Raw genomic sequence first — 20,445 nt, forward strand, 5'->3', positions numbered from 1 at the left:
TGAGAGGAAGTAAATTTATTCTCTGTTTAAGTTGGTTGTTCAACTCTCAGGCTCCACAAAACAAAACCGACCCCAAGGGAAAAGCAGACATAGCATCCACAATGGTAGTTTCTCTCATGGGCTCCACAAAACATTAAAACTCCATTGATACAGACATGCGCAGCCCAACACAAGAGAGTTCTGTTAACTTTTGGCCAAAAGCATAATCAGCTAGACTTGCCAAGCTCAAAACGTTGTTGTTAACGTTTAGTACGTATTTGGTATTCGTGCGCGACGGTACATTTCGTACGCTTTACTAGGCAAGGTGTGCATTAGTGAAAATAGTGTGTGTGTATGTGTGGGGCTAGAGATTCATGAAGAAAGTTCATAAAATTCATTCATTCATTCGGATCTATTCTGTTCAGTGCTGTAACATTTGAATAACAGAATCGAATCACAGCGTTCTGTTGCCGGTTATACAGCAGCTAGTGTATTATGTCAGTAAACGCCAAAAGTGAATCAGTCATTCAGTTAGTCCGTGTTTCGTTGTATCGCTATCGGTATCATCATCGTTGACTGGTATCCGTCCGTATCTCTTTAGTTCTTGTGTTTCATGTTCCATGCAATAATAAATCTAGCAAACGACGACTATTGGATTGCAGCTAGTTGTGGTAGTGGCTACGTGATGATGATGGAAAATAATGAAGCTGGTGCTTTAGTTGATGGATGCTAGACAACACAACACATTGCGGTGCTGCAGCAATGCTGCTAATATAGCGGTGCTCTGCAATGATGATGATAATGATGTTCAAGTGCGTGGTTGTGAAAAGATGCAGAGCAATGGCATTTTTCAGTGATTGATGGGCGGCTGTCAGATACAGTTGCATTTTAGAGTCGCGTGTGCCCGACTGGTTTACTTTGAAGGTGCTTTGTTTACGTTTCGCCTCGAATAGATGTTTATGGCTATAGTTTGTGGAAGATCGAGTACGAAAGATACGTTTTAAGAAGAAAAGAAAAATTACATCTCAGAAGAAAAATCAAAACCCAAACAAAAAATTACAAATAAATAAAAAATTAAAAAAAGAGAAACAAAAAAGAAATTTTAAAATTTTTCGTGCCACATCTCTCTGGAGATTATATTAATCTACTTCTTCTCCTTACTCTTGATGGGAGTTTGAGTGTGTGTACGACCAAGTAAATGTGTTTTAATTTTTGCCATGAATAAAATTACAATAAAATACCCAGATTTATATTCCTAAAGCTAGTCTGGTGAAAATAAAGATAGAAATTTACAATTCCAGTATCGTGCTGTGTATATTATTGGTGTGCTAGTGAAGCAATAAAAAACGCCAAATTGTTTGGCAAGCAGAATTACATTGCAAGTGGGAATTAATGGGAGGATAAACAAACTTGTGGTCCTTCGTCGAGTAAAATTAAAGAAAAGGCAAATTTTAAATTTTGTGAGTTTGAATTAAATGTCAAAGCAAATAAAAAATAATTAAACAAGAAGTGTAACAATCTAAATGACAACAGTGACAAAAGAAATATTAAACACATCGATATCTTCTTGGCGAAAAATGTAAGTAAAACTAAACCGTTTTCTTTTAATTAAGGTACGGAAATACTACAAACTGTATTTTAATACCTCTAAAGAAATATGATGTTCAATAGGGTGTTTTGTTCAACAAATACAAAACAAAATTTAGTCGGATAATGAACTTTAATACGTTATGGAAACTCATCTGGTGCAATGAAAATATAAAAATTTCTTAGAATCTGTCTATAAATTTCATATAAACAAGTCACAAATGGGTCCCAAGCCTATGAATGTAAAAAAACAATCCCAGGAAACATGAACATACATAAATCTGTCTTGAACACACATGACACCGCCATTTTGAATAAAATCCCTCTTTCCATCTATCTTTCCTAATTTATTATACCCTCCACCATAATATGGAGGGTATAATTATATTTGTCATTCTGTTTGTTAAACATCGAAATAATCGTCGGAGACCCTATAAAGTATTTACTCCTGATCACCATAAAATTCTAAGTCTATATAATCAAGGTCCGTCTGTCCGTCCATCCGGCTGTCTGTTGAAATCAAAATACAGCTCGCAATCTATAATGAGACACAGAAGTTGCCATCAGGATGTTTGGTATTGAAAATGGGTTATATTGGTCCACGTTTTGATATAGCCCCCATAGGAGGTCCCTACCGATTTCCGGTATTTTGAAGGTTTCAGCGTCATTATCGAAGCGAAATGGATGACATTTGTTATTTGGTCTTCGATGGGAGTACAAAACATTCCAGAAAAAATAAGCAGTAGATAATAATGTAGACCTACATTTTCGTTTCAAGGCTCAAAGGTACCTCCCGATTTACGGTATTTTGAAGACTGTGCCTCAATATCCAATTGAAATTTGGTATTTAGTCTTCTATGGAAGTACAAACATTCCAGAAGAAAATTATCAGTATAGGACCACATTTTCGTTTCAAGGTACAAAGGTACCTCCCGATTTTCGGTATTTTGAAGACTGTGGCCTCAATATCCAATTGAAATGGCTGAAATTTGGTTGTTAGTCTTCGTTTGGGGTACAAAACGTTCCCGCTGAGAATGATCGATACATATCCACGTTTTGATGTAGCCCCCATGGAAGTGGTATTGTTGGTTCTCAGATTGGAAGGTACAGGTATACCGCTTGATGTCATTGTAGCAATATGAAGGTTGAGGTACCTTCGTACAAATGGAAATGATGCACAGTTCTGGCACTTACATAGGACGGTGTGACAAAAATGCTTCTTGATAATATAACGAAGTGACATTTTTATCAATGGGTTCTAGTGACCTATAAAACCCTAACAAAAATATTGCAGTGCTAGTTCCGTTCCCATGTAACGAATCATCATGAATTAAAGTATAGTCAGACCTCGATTATCCGTAATGGTAGGTACCGGAGGTATTATTAACGATAATTGATTTTCCCGGATAATGGAGTAAAACTCTCTCTTGTACATTCCCAGAAAAATTTGAAGGAAGGGGTTCCCTGCGATGCCATGAAATCATCTTTTGCATTGGTTTAAAAGAAGTCATGAAAGATCCGACCTTTTCATTAGCATTTGAACCAATGCAAAGGAACTCGTGAAAGATCCGACCTTTTCATCAGCATTTAAACCCATGCAAAGAAAGTCGTGAAATATCCGATCTTTTCATCAGCATTTTGAACCCATTCCATCGATCCAATAGAGATGAGTTTTGAGTTTTTATTTATACACATTTTTCTATATATAAGATTAATTATTTACAATAGGATTGATGTTGTCTGGGACTCGAAATCACAACCAACGTTGTTAAAACTCTCGTCGTAGTGATAATGTAATTGCAAAGGGTTGGTGAAAATGACATGCCAAAGCATTGGTGGAAATGGGTTGCTTTGGATCCAAAAATGAAGAGCATTTTTGGGGTCCACGATCATATAAAATTCATCGATGAAGATGCTAAAAAGATGACATGCCGGATCACTTTCACCCATGATTGAATGGCAAAAAATATGAGTTTTTGCAAAAAATTTTATAAATAAGAGCAATTTTTAATTTAGTGTAAATTTGAAAAGATTGAAAATGTTCCAAAAATAACACATTTGTGCATTGTTTTTTTGTCCATTGAAATTCGGTCGAATGTATTACAATCCCGGATCATAAAGATTTCAAGTTTAATCGGAGTAAAATTAACAACGAATTCTGTGTTTTCCTTTCCCCGATAATGCAGGTTTACGGATAATCGATTCCCCGATAATCGAGGTTCGACTGTATTTTACTGTTACCAACACATTGTTCACCAGAATTTTCTGTAATCCGGTACAAATAGTTCTTATTGCATAATAAACCTCCCCGCGAAAAATTGCCAGTATTGGTCCATGATTTTGTATATTCCATAAATGTTTTATATCTCGATTTATTTCGGCACATATAAATAAGTCTTAATAATGAACTCAGAGTTCAGAACACCACGTTATTACCTGTAATAATGTATTTTCTGTTTTCAGTGCGGGAAAGTCTCAAAGTTTTGGCGTGGTCAAATATTAGGGTGTCCCAAAAAAAAAGAAGAAAATATTTATTAAAGTGAATACCATCAAAACTTGTTCTTTTGCTTTCAAGAATTTTCAGTGCAGCTCCTATCTTACTTTAAAATGTTCCAAAAAATGTAAGTTCAGCACCTAAAAACCGAGTTTAACTTTGGGTCATAACTGCCAAAACCGCAAACATCCGCAAAAATTCTTAACAGTTTTGTAATCTACCGAACATTGGCTTCAGTTTGGTACTAGTGGCGATTCTTGCATATGCTTGGAAAGTAACAAAAACTGTAAGAAAATACATATATCTATATTAAATATTTTCATTTTGACCAATATTATAACTAAAATTTTTTGCAACCCTTGCAGTTTAGGGGAATTCTGATAAGTATAAAAAGTCAGCTTAGGAAATTTACTAAATCATTCCATTAAAATTAAGTTGTGAATAATAGTCCTTTGTTTCAGAAATTCGCTTGTAAAGGCTATTATAAGTTTGTTTTGGGAAAAATTCATGTAACACCGCGTAACATCGGTCCTAGACCTCCAATGTAGTATACCAATCTTCATATCTCGACGAGATAAAGCGATTTTGAGATGTGTGTCCGTCCGTCCATTATAAATTGTAATCAAACTCCAGGCCGCAATTATGGACCGATATTTAGCGGGTGAAATGGACCAAAAACATATTATTTATCCAATTTTGTATCGGCTCTGTAGGTCGCAATAATAGCCCGATCACCTTGAAATTTTAAATAAGGTAAGAGTAAATGACAAAGAAGAAGCTTGCAATTTGAGCATGAGCAAATTGCGAAAATTTTTAATATACAGCATATATCTTTGTTCATGAAAGACACATTCCTCCCTCGTGAGTTATATTTGAAAGACGATCTCTTGATATTTCCATTGACGTCAATTATGTGGATGTATGTGATCAGATAACAGAGTTACAGTCTAATATATCCCGTTTTTTGTTTGTAGTGTAGTCATAAACACGATAGAGGAAGCAATTATAGCCCAATAGTCACGAAATTTTGCACGAGGTAAGAGTTTAGGTCGAAGAAGACGCCTAACATTTTTGATGATGATCTGATATTATTTAGCGGATGAAATAGACCATTACCTTTGTATAAAAAATATCCAAATTTGTTTGGTCCATATTTTAATTCCTTGAGGGCATATACCGGCAAAGTAGCCTACATGTGGAAAAATAACTGCTAACCTTTCCCCTAACGCAAATTGTAATAATGTGTCTGCTAGATAACGGGCCTACTACTTATGTATAATGGGTTTTGTGTAGAGAGCCACAATTTCCTCCCATGCTACATGGGATTGTCTCTATCATGACAGAGAAATTTTCAGTTCAGTTGTCCAATTGGGCTTTTTATACAAATATTGCAGCATGTGGTCGCTTTTCGCACCTTCGGGAGCCTCCCACACAAAATTCGGAAAAGTGAAATTTAAGAGTCCTCTCGAATCGGTTTGGATTTTTTCAGCAGATCGTTCTTCTGACCCGTTTACGATAGTGCAGTTGCAATGACAAGTCCATACTTCCTGAGATTATGGGCGAAAAGCTCCAAGAAACCCTGAAAAACAAACAAGAAACCTAAATAAAATGTCAAATCCGCAAGATAACTCTCAATGGGATTTTCCGATTGGACCAAACTTTGGACATCGTGTTATTTCATCCAGTTACACAAAATTTCCGGGAATTCTCGGTTTTTTGGTTACGAGATTTTCCCGGGAAACAAAATCATATTTCCCGGGAAATATCTTTTAACATTTATCTCAACTAATATTGAATGAATGAATAAACTTTGCCCATCACTTTTACACCATAGAATCAGAATTCGATTAGATTTTACAGAATCAATAATTAGAAAAGATTTGGAAATAACTTTGATCTACAAAAGTGATTTCAGAGAAAAAGTTATAAGAGCCGTACCTAAAACATGGACTATAACGACGGATTTTTATTCTGTTTTATTTAAGTGCGAAAGAATATTTTCTATTTTAAAGACCCATTTTTATACCCTCAGCCATTGGGCTAAAGAGGGTCCGGCTTGCTGGCTGGTGCGCACGATAACTTTCGAACGAAGCCACCGATCAGGTCAAAAATTTGGCATTCCAGATTTTTTTCAAACTTAGTTTAAGTTCGCAGATGGACCATATCGGTGGGCCACTGCTTCCGGTACCCACAAAAGTTCAACAATTATCGCTAAAATGGTGCGCACGATAACTCTCGAAGGGAATAACCGAATCGGTCATAATTTTGTATACTATAATATAAGTTCCAGGTATAGAACTGGTTCCAACTGGAAAAAGTGAAGTTTTAGAGCTCCTCTCGGATCGATTTGAAATTTTTTCAGCAATTTGCCTTTTCGGCACCCTTTACGACGGTACAAATTTTGTCGCGGGCAAGTCTATACCTCCTGAGATGTCTTAAAAGCTCCAAGAAACCTTGACGGCAACAACTAAAATGGAAAATTGGCAAGATAACTCCCGCAGGAAGTTTCTGATTGGTCCAAACTTTGTATATCGTATTATTTCATCTAGTCATGTACCAGGTTGGAATATGGACTATATCGGTCCACCCCTTCGGGTACCTCCAACACAAAATTTAGGAAAAGTGCAGTTTAACAGTTCATCTCGAATCGTTTTGCAATTCTTTCCAAAAAGTTCTACTTGATTGCTCTGTAACGACGGCGCAACTTTTGTTGAGAGGGCAAGTCCACTCTTCCTGAGGTAAAGGCATAAAATCTTAAAAAACCTGCCGATACTAACTACATTGGGTAGTACGTAAGATAACCGTCGAAGGGAGAAATCTCCCACTCTCTCTCTTTTAAAAGTTTGGCAGTTAAAAGTTTGTTTTGTGTTCGGCCCTTGTTAAAAGGCTAATAATTTTTTTCGGAACAAATCCATACTTCCTAAGAAATTGGCTCAAAAACTCAAAAAACTCCCTAGAAACGTCAGAAGTATTGTGTTTGCTTCTTTCCTTTAAGTCCGGGGCTGAGGGTATATCTGCACAGCTGATTGATACTTTCTTACTTGTCTCAAGCAATCTTAAGCATAAGAATAAAACATACGATTTTCGAGGTCCATAAAATTGGAATTTCTGATCAATAACTTCATTGTTTGAGCCAAATCACTTTCCATCAGTGTGGGCAACATGGTGCATTTTTTCATATTTTTTCGTTTTTAATCGATAAGCGAAAACGTGTCATTCACTTTTGAGCCCGCAACTCTTTGAAAATATTGTATTTCATAAAAAAATCACGGACATATTGATCTACTCTCGTATTTTAAAATTTCCCGGGAAATCCCGGATTCCCGGGAATGGCGATTTTTTGATTCCCGTTTCCCGGGAATGACAAAAACCGGGAAAACCCAAAACCCTAAATATCAGAGACTTAGCAGGAGGAGCTAATCAATGTGAATTTTCCAATTTTCGAATATTTTTTAGAAATGTTTCATTTATATAATGGTTCCACAAACATCCCAGTAGGGACAAGGGAGGCTTCTCTTATACCAATGGATTCATATTAAGTTATTGATATGTGACCTCGTTTTTATCGCCGAGTCCGAACGGTCTATCCGAAGTTTCACTAGTAGAGACGTTTTTCATGACTGAAATGCTAAGGAAATATCACCAACATTACTAAGGGTTATTTTGCCACCGTTGAAAATTTGATGTGACAAAGCCTGGGAATCGACCCCGGACATTGTGGTTGTGGTGTAGGGTATCACATTGTCGGTCCCGTCCGACTATAGCCTTTGCTTACTTGTATTAAGTCTATAATGAAATCTATAAGAAAAAATATAAGCGAACGGTAGTTAGAGACTTTTTCAACTCTATTTTGATTACAATATTCATGTGGAAATTTTTTTGGTCCAATTGACCCTTTAATTTTTTGCAAGCAAATGTAAAGTTCTGTAACAATCGAGTTATAATTGAACATTTTACGTCTTCTATATAAGTCCTACAAGTCTTCTGTCGGAAGACCTACTGGTCTTCTCACAAAGGTCTACTGGTTTTTAAATACATTGTTTTCTTCAAAATTTATCATGTTTGCAAGGCTTTTTCTCCTTAATAAAAAAAAGAAAAAAAAGAAGAAGGAAAAAATTTGAGTTTCGGAAAATTTGGAATGTTCTAAAGGGATTTGCATCTTTGAATTCTTAAAATGACATCAATTTTTTGATAATTGTCGTTGGACGCATCCACTGTGTGATGGTAACATCGTATTTCGGATTTTGAATGGGTGGACAACATGGGCGTGTCATTGGCATTAAACCTTTTTTAAAAGAAAGTGATATTCTTCAGTTAGTATATCCCACTTCCCCTGGGAATAAGCTTAGATGTGGCGGAAGAGCTTAGTATTTCAATACAACTTGTGGTGGAGGGTATAAAAAGTGCAACCCAGCCGAACTTTACGCCGTTCTTACTTGTTTAAACAATATAAGTTTAGTTTTTAAATTTATTATATCATTATCAGAAGCACAATAATATATAATTTTATATTTGACTACTGTCGACATCTACTTGGTACTGATGGTTAGTTTTATTATCAAGCTCTTTCCTTGGAATATGTCTAATAGAAAAAGAAATATCTGCCATGGAAACAAAATTCCATAAATTGGAAATTTGGCTTTCCCAGCGACTTTTTCAACATCACGAGTATTTCACTAATTTTATTAACGCAATTGTGAACATTTTAAAGCTCAGAATGTCTTCATTGTTGAAAAGCATCCGACCAAATAAATCTGAGATACTCGTAAGTACAATTCAAATAGAACCAGTAAGGAAAGGATCAAAGTCGGGCGGGGCCGACTATATGATACCCTACACCACTGTGAATATGTAAAATATAAATCGGAGCTATATCCAGATCTAAACCGATTTTGATATAATTTGGCACATTTATTTCCAGACCGAATTCAGTCACACATTCCAAATATCATTGAAATCCGACTTATATAGCGTGTTTGGAGCAGCAAACACGCGAAATAGGCCGAAAATATATATGGGTGCTATATCCAAATCTGAACCGATTTCGATATAATTTGGCACATCTATTTCTAGACTGAATTCAGTCACACATTCCAAATTTCATCGAAATCGGAAATATATAGCGTGTTTGGTACAGAAAATACGTGAAATCGGCCGAAAATATATAAGGGTGCTATATCCAAATCTGAACCGATTTCTATATAATTTGGCACACTTATTTCTATACCAAATTCAGTCAAACATTCCAAATTTCATTAAAATCGGACGTATATAGCGTGATTGGTACATCGCATACGTGAAATCGGGCGAACATATATATGGGAGCTATATCCAAATCTGAACCGATTTCGATATAATTTGGCACATTTATTTTTAGACCAAATTCAGTCACACATTCCAAATTTCATCGAAATCGGACATATATAGCGTGTGTGTTACAGAAAATACGTGAAATCGGCCGAAAATATATATGGGGGCTATACCAAAACTTGGACCGATATAGCCCATCTTCGAACTTGATCTTCCGACGGCTAAAAAAATGGTATTCCCCAATTTTCAGCGAAATCGGTCAACAAATGCGACCTGTATGTTGCGAACGGACGGACGGACGGACGGACGGACGGACGGACATGCATAAATCGACTCAGAAAGTGATTCTATGTATATCCCTAGAAGGAACTATGGGTCTATCTCGCTTCCTTTTGTATGTTACATACAAATGCACTAACACATAATACCCCTTACCACATAGTGGTGTAGGGTATAAAAATGGGTAAATAGAATGTGCGCCAACTTATTTTGCATCAGAATAAAGGCGATATTGTCCTCAGGGGAGATATTAGCATAAGAATAAAACTTAGCATTTTTGCCCATTCCGGCTCTTGAATATTATTAGATCATTACAAAACTCAATATACTTCTTCCTCTCTGGGAACCGTATTAACCACGTGACGATCCTATTAAAATTGCGATCTGTAGCGTGATTACAAAGAATGGAAAAATTGCAATCTACCCCAACGTTCTTTGCAACAATGAAAAGGATATCTTATCTTCTTCCGTTTGAATACGCCTACTAGAAGCGGAGATATTATCATATGAATAAAACGTTAAATGTTCTCCACATAAGTTTTTTCCCATTCCGACCCCTGAATATTATCTGACCATCACCAAATAAATTACCAAAAGTGGTAAAATACTCGAAAAAAAAAACCGCTCAGATATCCCAATTTCCAATTTGTGGAATTTTATTTCTAATGCGCGTATATCTGCTTCTGTTGGACATATTCAGAGCGGAGAGGTGTATAGTGTGTCTAGTTTTACTACACACCTCTCCGCTCCAATTGAGCTGACATTGATGATAAAATATCACAGTTATTATAAATTGCACTAAGCTATCCCAATTTTATTATTTTTTGCTTTTCTTTTTTCTCTTCTGCAAAGCTTTCAATCAGTGCCAAGTAGATTGTCGACAGTTGTCAAATCTAAAATTACACTGTGCAAAATTTTCAAGGTAATTTCATGCAAACAACATCTAATGCAATTTTTATGAAAGTACAGATCCTATAGACAAAAACCTTTGGGTTTTGTTTTGTTAGATCGGGTACGGATTTAATGACCCTATCTAAACATGGTTAAATATTGATTTTTTAAAGCTAATCGGGGCTATATCCCCGAAACCAATACGATTTTTTCCATGACCTCCGCAGCAAACTTGTATATAAGAAGAAGAAAATATTTGGAGGAATGGAGAACTCGAATAACTGCATTTATTGCCTCAAATTGAATAGTATATCTAAAAATTCCATAATTTGTATATATTTCGCACCATATTTCTTAACCGCTAAATGTTTCGTACTGTTAGCTTTGAGAAAATTATTCGCTGAAAATTAGTACACAGTAGTAAAATGTCTCTATCGCTTTATTCAGGCCCGCATATTTTTCAACGACAATTTGATAAATATTTCCACAACTCATTGAAATATCAAATATGAGAATAAACAACCTGTGTGAACATTGTTTGAAATATGTTTTGTAGAAAGTATGATATGAAAAGCCGCATTAACAACATGAAATAAGTATTTTACAGTTTCAGAATGTTCTGAAGAATTGCTGAGTATATTATTTGAAAAATTTTTGCGAAAGTTTACTTGGTTCAACTCTCAATAGTTTAGCTTTTAATGACCATAATTCCAGAAATTATGTAAACTTTTCTATATTTGATCAATTTTGATGTCCTAGTTCGTCTGTTTGACACTTAAGTTCTACTACTTTAGGGCTACAGTATTGCTAAAGACCGCAAAGCAAAATTCCTATTAGTTTTTGAGAGGATCAATGGAAAAAAGCGTCGGCCATAAAATCTAAACTCGGTCTAAAAACCCGAGACCCAAATATGGGTTGTGTGTTCTCCATATGTACTTTCCAAAAATTCCTATTAGGTGTTGTTTGCATTTTCAGTGTGGAACAGTGTTATTAATTATTTTGGTATAGTTAGACTATGTCATTTGGCATAAACGTCAGGAAAATTTTAATATCTCCCTAAAAATATTTACCAGTGGAAAAAAGCATATGCACAGAAGTAGTCCCCCCCGTCCGGACTATAGCCTTTGCTCATTTGTTTTTCTTTATAAGATGTTAGTTTTACACTCCCTTTGCATATTTTTCAAAAAATTGTCCATAATAAATCTTTAAACTAGTAAACAGTAACTTCTTCTCTTTGAAGACACATACAATTAAAATCATTTGTGGTCTGTTTAGATGTGGTGTTCGCTCGCTCTCTCTCTTCTTCAATTTAAATGCGGTGGTTTCGGCATTTAGAAGATGAAGAGGAAATTGTAAAACCATTAGGAAGTCATTCATTATGCGGTTGCTTTGGTTGTTCCATGCAATGCAAATGTGTATGTGTGTGGTTGATGCTGTGCATTTGAGATAATATAGAGTTGCAAAACATAAATTATGAAATCAACTTAACATAAATTATCTACAAAATTATGTATTAGTTCTGAGATAATTGTCAGATGCTGGATAATATTTCAAAAGATTGCTTTTGCAAAAAAAAAAAAAAAAAAAAAAAACAAAAAAAATAAGAACAGGAGAGAGAAGTTATGGTTATGTGTGTTTGTTTTTTCCTTTAATTACTACAAAAATGCCTGCAAAGAAAACAAAATGCAGTTATGGTTTATTGGCATTTTTGGAGTAACTTCAAAGTATTTGTATACAATGGCCCTTAAAATACTGTTTATTGCTGGCCATTTGAAATTCTCCACACAGCCACAATTTTTGATTCATTTCTATTTGTTACTTGGACTAGAGATAAAAGGGATTTTTAGTTGTTCTGTTTGTAACTCTATTGACTGACTAACCTGTTTATTAAATTGCCACAGGCAGAAGTGTTTAAAGTGGTCATCCTGCTTTTTTAAAAGCAAGCTATTTTGATCCTTTTTCCATAGCCCTCTTTTATGTGAATACTGCATAAAAGTACAAAATATGCTAAAGTGGATTAGATATTGAATGAAAAAGTTAGGTGGATTACAAAGAGAGAGCATACAATATCCTTTGATGGTCAAAAGTCTTAGATTGGCTGACTGAAATATGTTCGTTGTGAATTATAGGTTCAAAGAGAAATGCGTTGTTTAAGCTTTTATACACAATAAGGTTTTGGAAAAAATTACACATAGTTATTGTGAAGTACATGACATTAATTGAGTGAATCGCATAAAAATTCTATATATAGCTTACTGGTTAATCGGATGTTAACAAGTAAAAAATATATCAGCCGGATTTGCGGACACAGCCTGTGTGAATTGAAACACGTTTTTCCAAAATTATGTATTTAGGGGCTTTCAGAACTTTAGGAGTATGAACTTGCCGACAAAAAATATGGATTTGGATTAAAGCACCAAACTTTTGAGGGGGAGGTACCTAAAGGAATGGTCCGACATAGTCCATTTTGGAAGTGGTTCATATTTTGGGAGTTATTCTTCTCGATAGATATCGCGCTCATCAGTCATTTTAGTTTGTCACCATATAATTAGAGCTTTTGGACCATTATATCGAAAACATGGACTTGCCCACGAAAAAACATAATAATTCTGCAATAAACATTTCCAAAGGATCCTCGAACTGACCCTTAACCGTATTTAAACAAAAATGTTGAACATTTGCGTGTATGGTACCCCAAGAAGTGAACTGATGGGGCCCACTTTTAAACATAAACTATGTTTGGTTGTTCCGCTTATGAGATATCGCGCGAATATTTTTGAACTTTTGTGGGGGAGGTACCGCATGGAGGGGACCAACTTCACATTTCATTTAATATTCGAAAAATATTACGATATGCAAATTGTGGACCAACAAAGTATTCGGTTCGAGAGATGTCGTGCTCATCAGCCAATACACATCCTGGCACTAGGGGTTTTTACAGCCTTCGGGTGATTTTCTCAAGAAATATGGACTTGCCACTCAAAAACTTGTAACATCGTATTAGGGGTCTTAAGTGCAACCTGCTGCAAGAAAAAAACAAAACGATTCGAGAGGATCTTAAACTGCACATTTTCGGAATTTTGTGTGGGAGGTACCCGAAGAAGTTGACGTGTATAGTCCATATTCTAAGGATCTATGTATCGTAGAAATATTACGATGCGCAGAGTATGCACCAAATTGGTTACTGCCTTCGAGTGTTATCATGCACACCACTTTAACGAATAGTTTTAAAGTTTTGTGGAGGATTTACCCAAAGGAGTGGACCAAAATTGTTCATCTTAAAAGTGATTTAAGCTTGCTCAAAATACCACGGCTACGAAATTCTGGACCAAATCGATTTATCCGTTTGAGAGTTATCGTGCGCTCCATACACTACATATGGCGCAATAGCGGGTTTTACAGCTTTCGGGCCTGAACAAACTTGTACCATATTAAAATAAATAACCGTTTACCGACCGTCATAAAAATTTCATTTGAAGTTCTTAGTGGTCTCAGGACTTCTTCACTTAAAATTTTCAATATAAGTTAAGCTGTGTTCCAGAACTAAAAAGTTTTTACAATTGTTACGACTTTTACACATTTTACTCGAAAAAGCGTTCCCGTACACAAAAAAGTTGTAAAATGTTCACTTCTCTTTAAACAAAAATGGCGCTGAATGACGCTCTCTTTAAAAACTTTTTACACGACAAATTTGGGCGAGTAAAAAAATAGTAACATGGTTGCCGGCGTCTGATTGGCTGATACGCCGACTTTGACATTTGTTCCAGTCTTTTTGACGTATTTTCCATTTTTCCGTTCCCGAACTATTTCAAAAAACTTTTGTGTGAGAACAAATTTTTTGCAGTTCTCTCTTTTACGAGTTTTACCATTAAAAAGTACGGGAACGAAGCTTTAATGTTTTGGTATAGTTCCCATGTAACAGTATCCCACTCATGCCGTCACGAAACTTCTCCACAAAATTTGTCAACATAGTTCTATGTTTGGTATTGGCCCTTATAACCGTACCTCCCGATTTTATGTATCTTGAGAATTTTAGCTAAATTTTTGATCGAACTATCTAGAATTTGATATTTGAGATTCAGCGGAGTCACCAAACTTATCCACCAAAAAATGTCAACATAGGTCCATGTTCTAGTATATCCCCCGATTTAAGGTAGCTTCATTGTTTTAGCTATATTTTTTGAAAGATCTACCCATAAATGGACAGTTGATGTTCATTGCAGTCACGAAATTTCTCCACAATAAGGGTACCTTCCGATATTATGTATTTTAAGGATTTTAGCTACATTTTTTTACCGAACTACCTTCTTTGACATTTCAGGTTCCCAGTGGTCACAAAACTTCTCCACCAATTGTCAAAATGGGACCATCTTTAAGTATAGCCCCCATATAGCTGTAACTCCGGAATTTAGGTACTATGAGGATTTAAGCAACCTTTTTTTTACCGTATCTCCTGTTATTTAACAATAAGGTGTTTTGAGGATTTAAGCTACATTTTTTGATCTAACCTTTTGTTAGTTGACCTTTGAGGTCCCCAGCGGTCACAAAACTACTTAGGTATCTCCAGATTTTCCGTATTTTAAGGGTTCAGCTACATTTTTGGCTCAACTACTCGTAATTTAACATTTGTGGTTCCACACACTCACGAAATTTCTCCACCAAACATACCTCCCGATTTTCGGTCATTTTAGAGATTTAGTGACAAATGTACCTCCCGGCTTTCGACGTTTTGCGGAACTTATCTACATTTGTTGACTGAGTTATCTGTAATTTGACATTTGAGGTTTGCAGTGGTCAGAAACTTCTCCAACTTGATATAGCCCATATATAAAGGTACCACCCGATTGAGAACATTTTTAGATGCTTTTTTGATTTAGGCATTTGGAGTATCCATGGTCGAAAAACTTCTCTACATAAAATTGAAAACTGTAAAGGAAACTAATTCTTCCATTTTAGTTCAGAATATTGTATGGTGGGAGGTATAAAATGTTCAGCCCGGAGGAAAGATGTTGCTGCTTGATCTACAAACTGGCTTACTTGTAGTGATTTCTATGGAACTGCTTATAAAATGTTAAGAACGGGGTGCCTTTTACACAACATCACAGCACAGTGTTGCCGCTTCCATACAAAAGTGGACATTGAAGGCATTGATCTAGGTTGATGAATTTTTGCATAAGTACTTATAAGGGCACAGGAATGAAAAATATAAACTCTTGTCCTTATCGGTTCAGATTTGGATATAGCCCCCATATATATCTTTCCCCGATTTTGCTATAACTCGGTCAATTTTAATCCAATCGCCTTCAAATTTAACATGGTATGTTTCCTCAGGCCCCTGATTTGATTTCGCAAAAATCGGTATAGATTTAGGTATAGCCTCCATATATCTATATATATATATAAAATTCTTCGAGTCTGCCATGATGTTCGAAATTAAACTCCTCCGCATTCCACTAAATTTTGTGGAGTTTTTAGGTCTGATAATTGGTTTTTAGCTGTTTTATATACTGGTCAGTTGAGTGACCAGGGTACCTTCCCCACAAATTTTGTAAGAAAATGTGAAATCAAAGATATTTTTGAACGTATTGTTTAAAAATTGCTTGCAATACTATGGTAATAATTGTCTTGATCCTGAATGGTCATCTCGGAAGTGGTCATCTCAAAATTGTATAATTATATATAGTATACTTAATTTTAGTAAGCGTGACTACAAAAATGCTATAAACACTGGCTTCAATAAGTGGGAATGCGCGATCAACCTCACATTTTGCTATACAGTACAACCCCGATAATGTTAAATATCGCTTGACCGATGTTCCAAAAAAATCGTTTGGGAAATCAGACAAAACCTAATTTTAAAGATGGTTAAATAACTAGAACGTCAAAAAAATTAGCATTGGTCACTAAAACGACGGTCCAACAATGCGGTGTATCTATAATCTATCTAAATGTATGTCAAGTTCTTTAAGACTGACATGATGTTCTAAATTAAACTTCCGAATCGGCTGGACCGAATTTGATGAAATTTTGTTTGTAGGTTCATATGGTGGGAGAATACCGAAAATGGAGTGGGTGGGGGACCCACATCGCGTTTTAACAAATCGCGAATTCTCAGAGATTATTAGACATATTAGTATTCAATACATCAGCAATGGTGGCCTCTGCCATTAATGGGTGTTTTGGAAGCAGAATGCCGCGATTACGTCCAATTTTCCAAAACTTTATTCTTACTGCAAACGCGCCATGAACGTTGACTTCAGTGCTTGGAATAACTAGATCAAGATCACGTTTTTTATACAGCCAACATCGGGTGCTTTATCAAAAACTGGACACAGAATGGGAATGCTTATACCCCAAGGAAGACTAAATCCCATTTAATGGCGAATACCGAAAATCGGGTGGTACAGTTCCATGGGGTTTATATTAAAACGTGAACCGGCATAACCCATTTCCAATACCAAACATCTTAGGAGAAAATCATTACAAAGTTCAATGTTTAATATTGCGGGCTGTATCTTGATTTCAGCTCATTTATTCTGATAAAAAAAAAATTCGAAGTGTTACAAACGGAAACAAAAAGTTAGTTATACTCTTCATCTTATGGTGGAGGGTATAATTAAAAGAATTTTTTATTTTAAATCTGGAGAGTTTTGCTAAAAATCTTATTTTATGAAGTTTCAAGAAGAATGCAAAGTTACGTCAATTCGGTTCGAAAATAGCAACATTTCATTCATAATTCGATTATTCTATTTGTAATTCAAATTATTCCATTTGTAATTCGACTATTATATTTGTAATTCAAATTATTCCATTTGTAATTCAAATTATTCCATTTATAAAATTATTCCATTTATAAAAAGGAAAGGAATAAATGAAATAATTCGGATTACAAATAAAATAGTTCGAATTACAAGTAAAATAAGTCGAATTACAAATGAATAATTCGAATTACAAATATAATTATTCAAATTACAAACAGATAAATTCGAATTACAAATGGAATAATTCGAATTACAATTGATATGTTTCGAATTACAAATGCAATTCTCGAATTACAAATAAAATGTTACGAATTAAAAGTGGAATTCTCGAATTACAACTAAAATGATTCGAATTGAATCTGAAAAGGTGTAGAGATATGAATATGTAGATGGGTTATAAATTTTTACACGGAAAACTAAAAACGGGCCAGCAACGTCAGCTAGTATATGGTAACATGGGGCGCCTTCGCCACTGGGGCGGCTACGCCATCACCGATTTCCTCGCAAACTACAAATGATAGAAAAAATCCGTTAAAGGAAAATTTGTGAGTTTAATGTAGGTGTACCATCTCCCAAAAGTTGGCAGTTGTGTCATTGGTATGATAGCGGACGCACGCGGTTTTGTGTTTTCAGGATATTGGGAAAATAATTATGGTAGGTATGTTATGTGTAGACAGCGGAATTTTATGCAACCCTTATTTTTGGTCCGATTCATGTCAAATTTTGGGACTGGGCATATTTTTGGCTTCTGATTACATTGCAATCGAAACATATGACATATGCAAAATTATGCAAAATGCATAAATTTTTGCATATGCAAAATTTATGCATTTTACATATTTTCTTATGCAACAAATATTTCAATAATAGGTACAATTTTTCTGTTTAAAATTCTCTTCAGACAAGTCAATAAAATAGAGAAATGTATAACCACAGCCACAACCTTCAAAATACCGAAAATCGGGAGGTATCGTTCTATGGGGGCTATATGAAGGCCTGAACCTAAGCCGACAAATTTTAGGTGGAAAGTTTTATACCCCCCACGAAGACTTAATACCGAATTTCATCCTTTTTGGAGGGATGTTGAGGGCACATCCTTCAAAATACCAGAAATCCTGAGGTACCGTTCTATGCGGGCTATATGAAGACGTGGACCTATACCGAAAAAATTCTGGGAGAAAGTTTAATACTGCAAATGAAGACCAAGTACTAAATTTCAGCCATTTCGGTGTAATATTAAGGCCACAACCTTCAAAATTCCGAAAATCGGGAGGTACCGTTCTATGGGGGCTATATGAAGGCGTGGACCTATACCGACAAATTTCAAGTGGAAAGTTTTATACCCACAACGAAGACTAAACACCAATTTTCAGTCATTTCGGTGGGATATTAAGGCCACAACCTTCAAAATACCGAAAATCGGGAGGTCCCATTCTATGGGGGCTATATGAAGACGTGGACCTATACCGAGGAATTTAAGGTGGGGTGTTTTATACCCCCCAACGAAAACTAAATACCAAATTTCAGTCATTTCGGTGGGATATTGAGGCCACAACCTTCAAAATTTCGGAAATTGGGAGGTACCGTTCTATGGGGGCTATATGAAGTCGTGGACCTATGCCGACAAATTTCAGGTGGGGTGTTTTATACCCCCAATGAAGACTAAATACCAATTTTCAGTCATTTCGGTGGGATATTGAAGCTACAACTTTCAAAATACCGAATATCGGTAGGTACCGTTCTATGGGGCCTATATGAAGACGTGGACCTATGCGGACAGATTTCAGTTGTAAAGTTGCATATCCCTAACGAAGACTTAATACCAAATTTCAGCCATTTTGGTAGGATATTTAGACCACAAATCCTTGAATATATTTTTGCATATGGTTTTGCATATGCTCTTTTTATGCAGATATGTACAAATATGTCAAAATATGCACGATATGCAGAATATGCAAAATATGCAAAAATTTCTGGGCCTAATTCGTTTTATTTTGTAATAAAACGAGTTTCTGTCTAATCAGATTTTCTCTACGACCATCCTAACCATATATGCATTTGCATAGGATTCCGCAGTCTAGTTATGTGATACCTTCTTTACCGTTTGTGATATCAAAAACATATTTTATGCCGTTAAAAGGCAACTACTGAAGATTATAAATCGAAATAATTCGCATGAAAAAATAAATTACAAATGTCAACATAGTAATATTATGAAATATGTAAGGGGTGGGGCGCCTACGCCATGATAGGGGTGTGGTGGATTAATGTTAGAAATTTGTAATGTTTAACTTAAATTCTTCATGCCATAGATATACCACATATAATGTGAAGTTAAAATCGAATATTATCCTAAACGTATCTTGTTTTAGTAAAATTATGATTTTTGTACCTAAATTCAAGGTACCTACTCCAATTAAGTACTGACTCTGGTTCTTTTTGTGAATTTTAAAATTATTTTTGATTATTCAATAGAAAACATGTTCCTTTTTCGTATAATGTTGATATTTAAGGAAGAAGTATGGTATTTGGAAGAAGTATTGTATTTCGATGGCGAAACTGCCCCATGGGTGGGGAGGCTTCGGCACTTTTTAGACATTTTGTAAATTCTCAAAAATAATATTTTAAAAACAAAATTATAACCATTCATATATCAGAACATATAGTCAAGATATGCTAATATTTTTACAAAAAATTATATTTGAAAAAACTTTAACGGTGTCGATATGAAAACATTTTGAACAAAAACGTGGCGAAGGCGCCCATGTTACCGTATATATATATATATATATATATATATATATATATATATATATATATATATATATATATATATATATATATATTTCACCGGGTTTGCTATAAATCGGCAAATTTTTGAAAAATAACCTTCGAATTTAACAAGGGATCAGTTTCATCGATTTTGATAAAAATCGGTTAGAATATGGATATATATATTTTCGCCAGATTTTATGTATTCGATGTACTAAACACGCAATGTATGTGAGATATTGATTAAATTAAGAAAATGTGACGTAATTGTTCGCAATTGAGTGACATCGGGCGAAATTATATATGGAAGCCATATTCAAACCTGAACCGATATGGACCAAAGTTGATATTTTTCATGCCTGTGCCCTCATA

At 35.2% G+C, this 20,445-nt stretch overlaps 1 protein-coding gene across 4 annotated transcripts in view; it reads left to right on the plus strand.

Moving 5' to 3' along the window:
* Positions 1–232: 232 nt before the first annotated feature.
* The window catches only part of LOC141388803 (uncharacterized), a 381,643-nt gene continuing 361,430 nt past the window's right edge, over positions 233–20,445 (plus strand). For all 4 annotated transcript variants that reach the window (XM_073959189.1, XM_073959190.1, XM_073959187.1 and 1 more), the window contains exon 1: positions 233–1,558. The gene's annotated coding sequence lies outside the window, so the exon portion shown is untranslated. The remainder of the gene's footprint in view (positions 1,559–20,445) is intronic.

Source organism: Musca autumnalis, unplaced genomic scaffold (assembly GCF_047663935.1).
Source record: "Musca autumnalis isolate F117 unplaced genomic scaffold, ASM4766393v1 scaffold_1, whole genome shotgun sequence".
Classification (NCBI taxonomy): Eukaryota; Metazoa; Arthropoda; class Insecta; order Diptera; family Muscidae; genus Musca; species Musca autumnalis.